This window comes from Salmo trutta, chromosome 24 (genome assembly GCF_901001165.1).
Source record: "Salmo trutta chromosome 24, fSalTru1.1, whole genome shotgun sequence".
NCBI classification, from domain to species: domain Eukaryota; kingdom Metazoa; phylum Chordata; class Actinopteri; order Salmoniformes; family Salmonidae; genus Salmo; species Salmo trutta.
This window is the reverse complement of record NC_042980.1, coordinates 11,931,488-11,947,155: the sequence shown is the minus strand read 5'-3', so window position 1 is coordinate 11,947,155 and position 15,668 is coordinate 11,931,488.

The window sequence follows — 15,668 nt, the reverse complement described above, 5'->3', positions numbered from 1 at the left end:
TAACTTCTATAATAGGTGAAGAGACAATGGATAGGCCAAAAGTTTAGCAGAAGGTATGTTCGTTCATCCTGCCTTTATATAGCAGCAGTGAGGGTGCTTCATCCAATTTTGTACTTGGAAATGGGCTTGTGTAGATGACTGGCTCCTACTCCAGTATGAAATGTGTGGCAAGGCTTTCCACCTGGTTGTTCTGAAGCACTACAGGAGTTATCAGTCCTTTACAGTGCTGCTGCCGAGGGGAAGTGGGAGAGGTCCACCGAACCAGCTGTTGAGTAGATAAGCCAACACTGTTAACGTGACACAGTGTGTAGAGAATTACACAGCCACTACAATGAGCTTTGGGCCTATGGTCTCGTTAATAATCTTGCTCCTTGTAACAGCTGTCTGATCGGGAAGTACAGCGGCAAAAACAGGGAAGGAAGGAAGAGGGAATGTCACCTGACGAGGAAAGAAATGTCCCTCCAACTTTGTTTAAGGTTCAGCTGAGTCTGATTGAGCCTGATAGGTCTTGGTGTTTGTTCCAATTCTCGTTACACTGTATAGGTCAAGGGACTGAATGTTTACCCTGTATAGGTCTAGGGACTGAATGTTTACCCTGTATAGGTCTAGGGACTGACTGTTTACCCTGTATAGGTCAAGGGACAGAATGTTTACCCTGTATAGGTCTAAGGACTGACTGTTTACCCTGTATAGGTCAAGGGACTGAATGTTTACCCTGTATAGGTCTAGGGACTGACTGTTTACCCTGTATAGGTCAAGGGACTGAATGTTTACCCTGTATAGGTCTAGGGACTGAATGTTTACCCTGTATAGGTCTAGGGACTGACTGTTTACCCTGTATAGATCAAGAGACTGAATGTTTACCCTATATAGGTCTAAGGACTGACTGTTTACCCTGTATAGGTCAAGGGACTGAATGTTTACCCTGTATAGGTCTAGGGACTGACTGTTTACCCTGTATATGTCTAAGGACTGAATGTTTACCCTGTGTAGGTCTAAGGACTGACTGTTTACCCTGTATAGGTCTAGAGACTGACTGTTTACCCTGTATAGGTCTAGGGACTGACTGTTTACCCTGTATAGGTCTAAGGACTGACTGTTTACCCTGTTTAGGTCTAGGGACTGACTGTTTACCCTGTATAGGTCTAGGGACTGACTGTTTACCTGGTATAGGTCTAGGGACTGACTGTTTACCCTGTATAGGTCTAGGGACTGACTGTTTACCCTGTATAGGACTAAGGACTGACTGTTTACACTGTATAGGTCAAGGGACTGACTGTTTACCCTGTATAGGTCTAAGGACTGAATGTTTACCCTGTATAGGTCTAAGGACTGACTGTTTACCCTGTATAGGTCAAGGGACTGAATGTTTACCCTGTATAGGTCTAGGGACTGACTGTTTACCCTGTATATGTCTAAGGACTGACTGTTTACCCTGTATAGATCAAGGGACTGAATGTTTACCCTGTATAGGTCTAGGGACTGACTGTTTACCCTGTATAGGTCTAAGGACTGAATGTTTACCCTGTATAGGTCTAAGGACTGACTGTTTACCCTGTATAGGTCTAGGGAATGACTGTTTACCCTGTATAGGTCTAGGGACTGACTGTTTACCCTGTATAGGTCTAAGGACTGACTGTTTACCCTGTATAGGTCTAGGGACTGACTGTTTACCCTGTGTAGGTCTAGGGACTGACTGTTTACCCTGTGTAGGTCTAGGGACTGACTGTTTACCCTGTATAGGTCTAGGGACTGACTGTTTACCCTGTATAGGTCTAGGGACTGACTGTTTACCCTGTATAGGTCTAGGGACTGACTGTTTACCCTGTATAGGTCTAGGGACTGACTGTTTACCCTGTATAGGTCTAAGGACTGACTGTTTACCCTGTATAGGTCTAGGGACTGACTGTTTACCCTGTATAGGTCTAAGGACTGACTGTTTACCCTGTATAGATCAAGGGACTGAATGTTTACCCTGTATAGGTCTAGGGACTGACTGTTTACCCGTATAGGTATAAGGAATGACTATTTACCCTGTATAGGTCTAAGGAATGACTGTTTACCCTGTATAGGTTAGGACTGACTGTTTACCCTGTATAGGTCTAAGGAATGACTGTTTACCCTGTATAGGTTAGGACTGACTGTTTACCCTGTATGGGTCTAAGGAATGACTGTTTACCCTGTATAGGTCTAAGGACTGACTGTTTACCCTGTATAGGTCTAAGGACTGACTGTTTACCCTGTATAGGACTAAGGACTGACTGTTTACACTGTATAGGACTAAGGACTGACTGTTTACCCTGTATAGGTCTAGGGACTGACTGTTTACCGTGTATAGGTCTAGGGACTAACTGTTTACTCTGTATATGTCTAGGGACTGACTGTTTACCCTGTATAGGTCTAAGGACTGACTGTTTACCCTGTATAGGTCTAGGGACTGACTGTTTACCCTGTATAGGTCTAGGGACTGACTGTTTACCCTGTATAGGTCTAAGGACTGACTGTTTACCCTGTATAGGTCTAGGGACTAACTGTTTACTCTGTATATGTCTAGGGACTGACTGTTTACCCTATTTATGGCTAAGGGCAGACTGTTTACACTGTATAGGTCTAAGGACTGACTGTTTTCCCTGTATAGGACTAAGGACTGACTGTTTACACTGTATAGGTCTAGGTACTGACTGTTTACCCTGTATAGGTATAAGGAATGACTATTTACCCTGTATAGGTCTAAGGAATGACTGTTTACCCTGTATAGGTTAGGACTGACTGTTTACCCTGTATAGGTCTAAGGAATGACTGTTTACCCTGTATAGGTTAGGACTGACTGTTTACCCTGTATGGGTCTAAGGAATGACTGTTTACCCTGTATAGGTCTAAGGAATTACTGTTTACCCTGTATAGGTTAGGACTGACTGTTTACCCTGTATAGGTTAGGACTGACTGTTTACCCTGTATAGGTCTAAGGAATGACTGTTTACCCTGTATAGGTTAGGACTGACTGTTTACCCTATATAGGTTAGGACTGACTGTTTACCCTGTATGGGTCTAAGGAATGACTGTTTACCCTGTATATGTCTAAGGAATGACTGTTTACCCTGTATAGGTTAGGACTGACTGTTTACCCTGTATAGGTTAGGACTGACTGTTTACCCTGTATAGGTTAGGACTGACTGTTTACCCTGTATAGGTCTAAGGACTGCAATTCTTTACCCTGTATAGGGCTAAGGACTGACTGTTTACCCTGTGTAGGGCCAAGGACTGACTGTTTACCCTGTATAGGGCTAAGGACTGACTGTTTACAATGTATGGGGCTAATGACTGACTTATTACCCCGCTTGTGTGCTGAATTCATGATTATGGGCACAAGCCCGATTCCTTGAAGAGGCTCTATATATTCACTCTACATACTCAACTTGCATACCTGAAGTAGGTGTATTATTACATGTAATGTGTTGCTATAACGGCATATGCTCACAATATGCTGATGGGAAATCAAATCAAATCCATTGTCACCCTATACCGCAAGTAAAAATCTGGACAGGCCAATAGATTAGACCTTGTGGTCAATCTTCACAGGTTGTGGTTAGAGACCACTGACTTCGTGACACCATAACCTTATTTGGTGGCCTGTATACCATAGGGGTAAAGACATTATGGTCTTCTGCCATTCTGTCCAGATAGTCTAACTTGGACTCAATATATTCTATATTGTTTACATAATATATACACAGTACAGTCAAAAGTTTGGACACACCTAATCATTCAAGGGTTTTTCTTTATTTTTACCGTTTTCTACATTGTATAATAATAGTGAAGACATCAACACTATGAAATAACACATATGGAATCATGTAATAACCAAAAAAGTGTTAAACAAATCAAAATATATTTTAGATTCTTCAAAGTAGACACTGTTTGGCTTGATGATAGCTTTGCACACTCTTGGCATTCTCTCAACCAGCTTCACCTGGAATGCTTTTCCAACAGTCTTGAAGGAGTTCCAACATACAGTTGAGGTCGGAAGTTTACATACACCTTAGCCAAATACATTTAAACTCAGTTTTTCACAATTCCTGACATTTAATCCAAGTATAAAATCTCTGTCTTAGGTCAGTTAGGATCACCACTTTATTTTAAGAATGTGAAATGTCAGAATAATAGTAGAGAGAATTATTTATTTCAGCTTTAATTTCTTTCATCACATTCCCAGTGGGTCAGAAGTGTACATACACTCAATTGGTATTTGGTAGCATTGCCTTTAAATTGTTTAACTTGGATCAAACATTTTGGGTTGCCTTCCACAAGCTTCCCACAATAGATTTGGTGAATTTTGCCCCCTTACTCCTGACAGAGCTGGTGTAACTGAATCAGGTTTGTAGGCCTCCTTGCTCGCACACGATTTTTCAGGTCTGCCCACAAATTTTCTATAGGATTGAGGTCAGGGCTTTGTGATATCCACTCCAATACCTTGACTTTGTTGTCCTTGAGCCATTTTACCACAACTTTGGAAGTATGCTTGGGGTCATTGTCTATTTGGAAGACCCATTTGCGACCAAGCTTTAACTTCCTGACTGATGTCTTGAGATGTTATTTCAATATATCCACATCATTTTCCTGCCTCATGATGCCATCTATTTTGTGAAGTGCACCAGTCCCTCCTGCAGCAAAGCACCCCCACAACATGATGCTGCCACCCCCGTGCTTCACGGTTGGGATGGTGTTCTTCAGATTGCAAGCCTCCCCCTTTATCCTCCAAACATTACGATGATCATTATGGCCAAATAGTTCTATTTTTGTTTCATCAGACCAGAGGACATTTCTTCAAAAAGTACGATCTTTGTCCCCATGAGCAGTTGCAAACCGTAGTCTGGCTTTTTTATTTCGGTTTTGGAGCAGTGACATTCCTTGCTGAGCGGCCTTTCAGGTTTTGTCGATATAGGACTCGTTTTACTGTGGATATAGATACTTTTGTACCTATTTCCTCCAGCATCTTCACAGGTTCCTTTGCTGTTGTTCTGGGATAGATTTGCACTTTTCGCTCCAAAGTACGTTCATCTCTAGGAGACAGAACGCGTCTCCTTCCTGAGCGGTATGACAGCTGCGTGGTCCCATGGTGTTAATACTTGTGTACTATTGTTTGTACAGATGCACGTGGTACCATCAGGTGTTTGGAAATTGCTCCCAAGGATGAACCAGACTTGTGGAGGTCTACAATTTTTTTCTGAGGTCTTGGCTGATTTCTTTTGATTTTCCCACGATGTCAAGCGAAGTGGCACTGAGTTTGAAGGTAGGCCTTGAAATACATCCACAGGTACACCTCTTTTGACTCAAATCATGTCAATTAGCCAGAAGCTTCTAAAGCCATGACATCATTTTCTAGAATTTTCCAAGCTGTTTAAAGGCACTAGTGTATGTAAACTTCTGACCCACTGAAAATGTGATACAGTGAATAAAATGTTAAATAACCTGTCTGTATACAATTGTTGGAAAGATTACTTGTGTCATGCACAAAGTAGATGTCCTAACTGACTTGCCAAAACTATAGTTTGTTAACAAGAAATTTGTGGAGTGGTTGAAAAACAAGTTTTAATGACTCCAACCTAAGTGTATGTAAACTTCCGACTTCAACTGTATGCTGAGCACATGTTGGATGCTTTTCCTTCAGCCTGCGGTCCAACTCATCCCAAACCATCTCAATTGGGTTGAGGTCGGGTGATTGTGGAGGACAGGTCATCTGATTTAGCAATCCATCCCTCTCCTTCTTGGTAAAATAGCCCTTACACAGCCTGGAGGTGTGTTGGGTCATTTTCCTGTTGAAAAACAAATGATAGTCCCACTAAGTGCAAACCAGATGGGGTGGCGTATCGCTGCAGAATGCTGTGGTAGACATGCTGGTTAAGTGTGCCTTGATTTCTAAAGAAATCACATACAGTGTCACCAGCAAAGCAACCCCACACCATCACACCTCCTCCTCCATGCTTCACGGTGGGAACCACACATGCAGAGATCATCTGTTCACCTACTCTGCATCTCACAAAGACACGGCAGTTGGAACCAAAAATGTCAAATTTGGACTCATCAGACCAAAGGACAGATTTCCACCAGTCTAATGTCCCTTGCTCTTGTTTCTTGGCCCAATAAAGTCTCTTCTTCTTATTATTGGTGTCCTTTAGTAGTGGTTTCTTTGCAGCAATTCGACCATGAAGGCCTGATTCACGCAGTCTCCTCTGTTCAGTTGATGTTGAGATGTGTCTGTTACTTGAACTCTTGTGAATAATTTATTTGGGCTGCAATCTGAGGTGCAGTTGACTCTAATGAATGTATCCTCTGCAGCAGAGGTAACTCTGGGTCTTCCATTCCTGTGGCGGTCCTCTTGAGAGTCAGTTTCATCATAGCGCTTGATGGTTTTTGCGACTGCACTTGAAGAAACTTGCAAAGTTTTTGACATTTTCCAGATTGACTGACCATCAAGTCTTATAGTAATGACGGACTGTCATTTCTCTTTGCTTATATGAGCTTTTCTTGCCATAATATGGACCAAATAGGGCTATCTTCTGTATACCATCCCTAACTTCTCACAATACAACTGATTGGCTCAAACACATTAAGAAGGAAAGAAATTCCCCAGAATGAACTTTTAACAAGGCACACCTGTTAATTGAAATTAATTCCTGGTGACTACCTCATGAAGCTGGTTGAGAGAATCCCGAGAGTGTGCAAAGCTGTCATCGAGGCAAAGGGTAAATACTTTGAAGAAACCCAAATTTTAAATATATTTTGATATGTTTAACACTTTCATGGTTACTACATGATTCCATGTGTTATTTCATAGTTTTGATGTCTTCACTATTATTCTACAATGTAGAAAATAGTAAAATAAAGAAAAACCCTTGAATGAGTAGATGTTCTAAAACTTTTGACTGGTAGTTTACATTATATATTATTTACAAAATAGTCTCTGACAGTGATACATTGTTTCAGTATTTCACTGAATTGTGATATTGGGTTCTATATGCAGCCTGGTATATTTGTATAGTTATTTAACCAGGAAGTCCCATTAAGGTCAGAAGACCTCTTTTACAAGGGAGAAAAAAAAGTGAAATAGTCTTCAGTTTAGGTGTCCCTTGACAACAGCCCTATTGTGTTGTGTTGCACCCTGCAAATTCAAATGCCACAACCACTTACCCAAAGACCTGTGTTTAAACCAGTCTAGATGTAACAAAAAACAGTTGAAAACACATTACCCTCACGTTGGCCTTTTGTATCTTCTTCCACTGCACTTCTCCTTGACTACACTGATTAACTTTATCACATTCTAATGGACATACTTACAAATGCATTACATGATCCAAACGCTTACCAACTTGAAACAATCCATTATTATGGAGGGATTGAATTATATCCTTTCACCAACAATCTCTTGACTTTAGAAGATAATTTGCCATGTAATTCTTTTCAGTCCCTGAGATGGCAGAACGCAGTACTTTTTTTTAGTCAACTCTGATTTCAACCGTTCATTGATGAGGAGCAAATCAACATTTTTTGTTGAAAGGGGACATTAATTATCACGTTCATCTGGCTGGTGTGTTTCTAAAATGGGTATAATGAAATGTGCTTTATTAAGAGATTTCTCTCGGGGAGCCTGTCCGGTTTATGAATCTCTAGAGGTGCAGGCGAGCCGCCTTCCCCCTCGAGAGATAGAATTTGTGCCGGACTCCCCGCTGATTGTTGAGAAGGTAAAGAACCAATAGCAGCGTGTTCAGAGGTTTCATTTAAAGTGTGTTTCTCACTAGGCTGCTCACAACACTTAATTAAACTCCGCTGTTTTGGCAATGACAAATGCTGCGGTGCAGGAGGATGCTGGGTTGCTGAGACTGTGAGGCTTTTGTAATTTCTTTCATGTGCAGCGACGGCGAGATCCAGGTCAGAAAGTGGAGAATTGAAGAATTAAACAAGATTTAGGCACAGAGAGGGTTTAGTTACAGTCAGTTCCTTCACATGAATACCTTTCCCCCTTTTTATTTGTATTCTCACTTATTTACGGAGTTATTTTGTCATAGATTTATGGGTGTTGATGGAATATGCCTGTTTCTCTGGTGTCTTTGTCTCATTGTATTTCACACTTTTGTTTCCCGTTAGAATGTTCCCAGAAAGAATGTGTCTGCTGCTTGACAAAGTGTGTGTGTGTGTGTGTGTGTGTGTGTGTGTGTGTGTGTGTGTGTGTGTGTGTGTGTGTGTGTGTGTGTGTGTGTGTGTGGATGCGTCCACGCACAATGCACACAAGATGGAGCGTAGATTAACGTGTCAATCCCTTATCATGATTCTTGATACACCTATCCACATTTTACACAAATGTGCACATTGACTGCAAGGTATGCAAGTACAGTACCGTGGGAGTGAACTTCAGCAGCACGCACAAGAAATACCTCCAACTCTAAGCAGTCAACAAACAAACAAAGTGTGACTAATGGCCTGCTCCGACTGGAAATCCATTTCATACTGAACAAAATCTTATTTTGTTTCAGTAGTAGTATGAGATCCACTTTAAAAGGTGGAGTCGGCCTAGCACGGCACATACCCGCTCAGAAGCCCTGCCTGCTGCTACAGAGAAATGAAGTCACAGTGCTCCAGCAATACTACTAGGGAATAAACACAAAGATGCCTGGGAGCATTTCATTCAATAATGTAATCCACACTTTTAAGTAACAGGCCTCAACATACTTTTTATTTCTTGAGTAAATGACACCTGGTAAAGACATTATTCCTATCTGACCTGTCAATTTTTCCACTGGAAACTCTATCAAAACAGTAGAAAAAGGGTAGTGTTTTTACTTGATATGTCCTTAGGTTTGAAAATATATGAATACAACCCCAACACTCGACCAGCAAAAAAAGCTTATCTGGTATTTCACCATTTCTACTGGAGCAATTCCAATATCGAAATTTGATCTAATCTAATCAAGGTTGCTATCATACCTCCCATGTTATCATACCTCCCATGTTATCATACCTCCCATGTTGAACATTTCCAGTTGACACAGGGAAGAGATCACAACTATAACACCATTATTACTGGAATAACAAATCTGAAAGCACCTCCAGTCATATAATTATGCTAATCATCATTTAATTAAGGTGCCACAGCCTGTGCACTGCACTAAAGCAGAATAGTGGGATTTGATCAATGCTATTGTCTTAACATACACAGAGAGACCGCAATATCTGTTTCATTGCCATGTGAAAAATGTCATACGTAAGTAAATTAATTCAAACATGTCTCTATATTAAAAGATCTGCTTCTGCCAACATTAGTCAGTCGCAAAACGAGCGATCAAAAACTAAGAGGGGAAATAATAATACTTGTCACAGATTGATAAGACACAAATATATTATTTGTTGTGTTTTGATATGGAAGGAGAAAAACAGCCCGCGTGTATTTTGGTGTTTTGTAAATGCCAGTTTGATGCAGCAGCATCCGTCTGAGTTAACGGTGCAGCACTTTTGTGTTCACTAGCACAAATCATTAATCATGAGCCCGGCCATATTCTTGTAGTGCCTGTGCTTTCATTACTGGGCCTAATTAAACAGTTCTGTGAACTGGAATCTGAGATTCCTCTGTTACAGATTATCATTAATTATGGTGAAAGTGCTCAGAGATGTTGGACTCAATTATATTCTGCTCAACCCTGGCAGAGGGTGATTCATTGCGCCGAGCACTCCACAGACCTACTGTCTCTGCTTATCACGAACCTCCACTTTTGTAAATTGGGCTCTGCCAGCCAAGAAACTAAGAATTATGTGCTGCTTTTTTTCATTACAAACATGTTGGAGGAGCACAGACCAATTAAGGCTGGAGGTATTTTGTGTGGAGTGATGAGGCTCTGCCTGGTACAGGGGGGAGGCCAGGGGAATGAGCTCACCTTGCTCACGTTGTGGCTTTATTACCACTGTGTGGTGCAGGCAGCCTCCAACCCTGGTGAGGATGGGGATAGAAGTGACTGATTATGCACACCAAGGTTTTGTCATGTTTTTCTTTCCAATATTATGGCCTATAATATAAGAGGATAGATTGTTATATGTGACTGCCGTTTTTTTGTAAATAATATAAGATTGTGATGCGTGTACGGTATCAAGATTGTCAATGTATTGGAAGGGGTTTAACTATATATATATATAGGTATTCTCTTGTGGCAGCTGTAAGCGTGCGTGGCTTAGAGGGAACCGTGAACTTTTCTTCATATTTTTGGTGTGTAACATGCAACTTTTGCTGCAGTTGAACAATGTCAATATCATTCCTCTGGTTTTATGCAGGGTACCTGAGGGTCTTTGGTGGAATCGGTGTGTGAATAAAATTATTGGCCGTCTTATTTGAGGGTCACAGAACCTAGAAGGGAACGGGAATCAAAGAGGAGCAGAAGTTGTAGACGTAAGCCCATGCCTTAGCAGTTTGCACAATTTCATATGCCGTATGTGGCGATTTTAATATATATGAAAATCAGCCATCCTGTGCATACTGTGTATACCTATGTGTCTCCTTATGACAACACCGGGAGATATTCTACTCTAGCTCTGAGACATAAAAATGTGTTTTTCCAACCACAGTATTATCTCAATCTTGATAAAATATTTGCTTGTGGGCTGTCTCATCTCAAATTATTTAAAATTGGAAAAGTGAAGATAAAATAATGGGGGAAAAAATGGAGACGATACACAATTCCTTTACATTATTAGATGTTTTGATGTGAACTAATGTGTGATTAATCACATAATACCATTAGCAAGACAAAGAGGGGAAGGATAAGAAAAGCAGGAAGTGTGTTGGCTACCAGTGGCAGAGCGGCAGCTCATTGAAAATGTAATACACTGCTGCCAAGTCACAGGTCAGCTGGCAATCTGAATTTTAAAAGGAATATGAATAATATTCTGTTTTCTTTTGAAAATGAACTTTGTGCCCTCCATCATGAATCCAATATATGTCTTAATCTTCTGGGCTCTTGAAGCTGCCGGCTCAAGGAGAAGGCCGTTGACTCCTGAACCTAATAAGGAAATCGCTTGTTTTCTCATCCCTCTTTTTATAAGGGCTGACACAAAAAAAAAGTCCTTGTTTAGAAAATAATTGACAAAGCATAAAAATGTGTGTTATATCATTTTAGGTTTTCTATCTATGTCAAGGTTCTCCCCCCCCCCATTTTTCCACTTACAGTATGATTATGATATCGCATTGTGCTGTTGGGAAAAAAACATAAATAACAAAAAACATAATTCCTGTTCTTAACGCGACATCAAAAAGGTAATCTGATTTGAGAGATTCTGCTACTCAAAATATTCAATTAGTTGTATTATATTAATAAAAGTGGTGGACTGATTAAAGCAATCCATCAACACCTCGTGGACATGTGAACTGAGGCCTGCTACTGTTTTCTGGTCATTAGTGACATAACATCTAACACTGTTGGTTTGAGCCTTTTGTGTAAATGGATAAAATGCAAATGTTCAAAAAAAAACTGAAGTCAAGGCATTTGTATCTAAAATTGGGCTCAAATGACTTCGGCATCATAGTGTTAAAAAAGATTACTGTATGGAATACCATAACACTGGTCTGGGACCACTACTGCAGAATAGTATGACACTATGGTACACATTATATAGTATAGTTGTACTGTTCAGCATCTATCGTCATTCAGTCGTAACACTGTAGCGTGCGACATGGCCTAGATAGTGGCATTGCAGCTAAGCGTTAATTATACGCTAACCTTTTCAAAATGGATATTTAGACATGTTGCGTCATAAGACTCTTAATGCTGAGGAAATGAACACATCCAACAGCAATCAGCATCTGCCCACATTAGCATTCCAAAGTCCATTGGTGAAAACATGGCAACGGAATCCACTCCTATTTATCTTAAAACAGCCACTTAGCTTTGACTGACACTCATTTTTACTACATGAAACTGTAGAAACCCCTTCATTTCCCCGTTGTGTCTCTGTCAGAGAATTACACAAGACAGACTTTGTGATGTCCCCAGCACCAGATCCTTTATTCTGTCAGATTACAACATTTGATATGACGCAGCTGTGCTGCCCTGGCCACACATGCCAGCCAGAGGAAAGGGGGACCTGTCAGCGCCAGTGGAGAACACTGAGGATCATCACTTTGACTGATCCACAGGCCCCCAGACTGTCGTCTCCTCCGACTGTACAAGTCAACACAAATAAAAGTGAGGAGGCAAAAGCCAGAATGGCTGGGAGAGATCCAGGCTCGTTGAGGCCATTGCTTTTATTCAAACCTTACAGATGACATGATGTGAAAAATGAGCCTGTGTCTAGTCGGGTGCCCATTAGTGAGTGAGCCCATTATCTCCCCTTTTTCACATTGAATCTCCTCCCTACGCGCAGTGGTAGGTGCTGCCGTGGAGTCACTCACTTTTATGGGCTTTTGACTGCCGTATTCTTTTAAATACAGGGGCCTGCACCATGCAAAAAAATGCCGTATGGCTGTCAGCGCTCTTTACCCCACAGACAGATGCTTTCAGTGGATTTCAGTGGAAAGTGTCGGATTTTAAGAGGGACCGGTAACCCCTTCCCTCACCGACCAGACAGGCATGTAAAGATGGAATTAGAGGACATTCCAAAGATATTGTGGCGGTATAGCCCTACTCTATCCAGACACTTTGCTGACATATTGAAGGGTTTGTTTTGAGATGACATATTTCACGTAGAATTTTCTGTCTGCGTATACATGCAAAGAATATACACGGGACAAGTAAAGTGTTGGTCCCATGAGCTGAAATAAAAGATCCATTCACCTGCCAGGTGTGGCATATCAAGAAGCTGGTTAAACAGCGTGATCATTACACAGGTGCACCTTGTGCAGGGGACAACAAAAGGCCACTCTAAAATGTGTTTTGTCACACACAATGACACAGATGTCTCGGGTTTTGAGGGAGCGTGCAATTAGTATGCTGACTGCAGGAATGTCCACCAGAGCTGTTTCCAGAGAATGTAATGTTCATTTCTCGACCGTTAGCCGCCTCCAACATCGTTTTAGAGAATTTGGCAGTACGTCCAACGTATGGCGTTGTGGGAGAGCGGTTTTCTGATGTCAATGTTGTGAACAGAGTGCCCCTTGGTGGCGGTGAGGTTATGGTATGGGCAGGAATAAGCTACGGACAACGAACACAATTGCATTTTATCGAAGGCAATTTGAATGTACAAAAATACCGTGATGAGATCCTGAGGCCCATTGTGAGGCCCAATTTTTTTAAGGTATCTTCGACCAACAGATGCATATCTGTGTTCCCAGTCATGTGAAATGCATAGATTAGGGCCTAATGAATTTATTTCAATTGACTGATTTCCTCAAATGAACGGTAACTGCGTAAACTCGTTGAAATTGCTACTAGTTACGGTTATATTTTTGCTCAGTATAGATCAGCAACAAATTAAAATGTTGCATTTGTTCTCTTTTTCTACGGCTTTTATATTCATGCTTTTTTAACAAAGTTTTATATTAAGACCAGGGCATTTTTCTCACACCCTTAGTGGTTGTTAAAGCACTTATTGCAACTGATGAAGGGGAATCTATCTGTTTCTCAAATCACCATGTTAGTGTCACATTGCTTTGGCTGGCCTTGCCACAGTGAATGACAAGTGTTTATTTTCAACAGTGTCTTCCTCTATACAGACTGACAGAAGTTAGCGTCTTCAGAGAAAAGATCAACTGGAGAGAAAACACTTTTCACACTGCCTCACGTTCTCCAACACTTTCTCACATAAATGAGGGACGTCTAATTTACAACCCCCTGGTTTGCCAAGCTGTCATCACCCTTTAATAAACACCTCTGGTGAACAATACTGTGGATTCCATCTGGAACCAATGGCAGCTCCAACTAAAGCATGTGTCTTTCACATCAGCTTATAATTGATAATTTCATGAACAAATCAAAAGGTTTTTTTCAAGGTCTCCACACGTCTGAAAAGGTTAAAAGGTGGGAGCTGTTTTTGCTCCATACATTGGCTCAAGTCAAATGAACAGTAATCTCCCTACCGACACATTTCAGTTGAATACATTCAGCTGGACAACTGACTAGGTATCCCCTTTTCTCTTTCCCTTTCCTTTCCCGTGTGCAGTATATGTTTTTATTGCCTGCTGCCAGGGGAAGATAATCACAGATGCCCACTAGGCAGAAATCTGTGCAATTGGTGGACCAATTAACTGCAGCAGTGGAAACCCCGGTGGACGGTTGACAGTAGAAAAAAGAAAAAAAGAAAAGAGTAATATAGTTTAGATGATTGTGAAGACTAAACGTTTGTGCTCATTTCAATTAAGGGCATTTTAGGATGATGTGTTTTTACGAAATAGAATCTGGTAGGTCATCATTTAGGTAATGGTCAACCATGATAAATATTGTGTGGAATCTATCAGTGCAAAGTAAAAGTAACTGGCTCAGAATCTCTGGTCAATGACAGAGAGTGCAGTACAGAACTCTCCCATACAGGCATCTTTGTATGAACCAGAAGCCCTCAATCTAATCTCTGACATGAAACAACAAGCCTTTGGGACATCATCCCGGTCCACATTTCAGCACCATAAGCAGCACAACATAGGGGGGTTTGATCAAGCTGTCAGGGAAGAGGTACGTTTCCATTTTACAACTTCATTGGTGGACTAGGCCTTATGAATGCTCCCCCCCTTCTCTCTCCCTCTGTTCTCCTAGTTCCACTTGTGTCAATTTTCCTTCAGTGCACACTCAGAGGTCCCTCATGGTCTATGTCCCATTACCGTCCTATGACTGCACAGCAGACCTACACCCCCATAATCCCCTACAACAAGCCCACCAGCGGGGGGGGGGGGGGCTACAGGAAACAGTAGAACAGTCAGAACAGTTCCTATCCCCTACACCAGCCATAGCTTCCACCATCACTGTCACCTCAACGGTGGTAGAACAGACCCCCCCCCCCAAAAAAAATATGAGGGCTGTACATTGTGTTTGTCAATTTAAAACACTGTGACTAAAATCTCAGAAGAATCTCCTAAATATACCGATAATTATAAAGCTGCTGCTACACCCGATTTGATGCGAAACTGTTGTTCCCGTTTATTCTTCAGCAAATGTAGTGACAGCTTGGAATATATATTTTTTTAATTGTCCGAAAATAATCAAAGGCATGTATCAACAAGGAATAAATGCTGCGGCAAGATGTCACCAGCTGTACATGGATGAATTACAATAATATGTTAATAAGCGAGAGTTGTATTAATGGTTTATTTACAATAGGGTTCCCAAATGAAGCCTTAATTTCTCACGGATGTAAGTTTTTTTCCTTCTATGAGTTTCAAGTTTTATTAGTCGTATGTATGGAATAGGCATGGCATATATCGTCCAATTGTCATACACTTCTTCATCTGAAGAGGAGAAATCATCGGACCAATACGCAGCGTGGTAAGTGTCCATACTTATATTTATTTACTGGTGAACACTGAAACAAAACAAGAAAACGAATGACAGTCCTGTAAGGTACAATGACTATACCAATAGACAACCACCCACAAAACACAAGACAAAAAAACCCTACTTAAATATGGCCTCCAATTAGAGGAAACGAAGAACAGCTGCCTCCAATTGAAGGCCAAACCAAAACGCTGAACATAGAAATAGAACAAC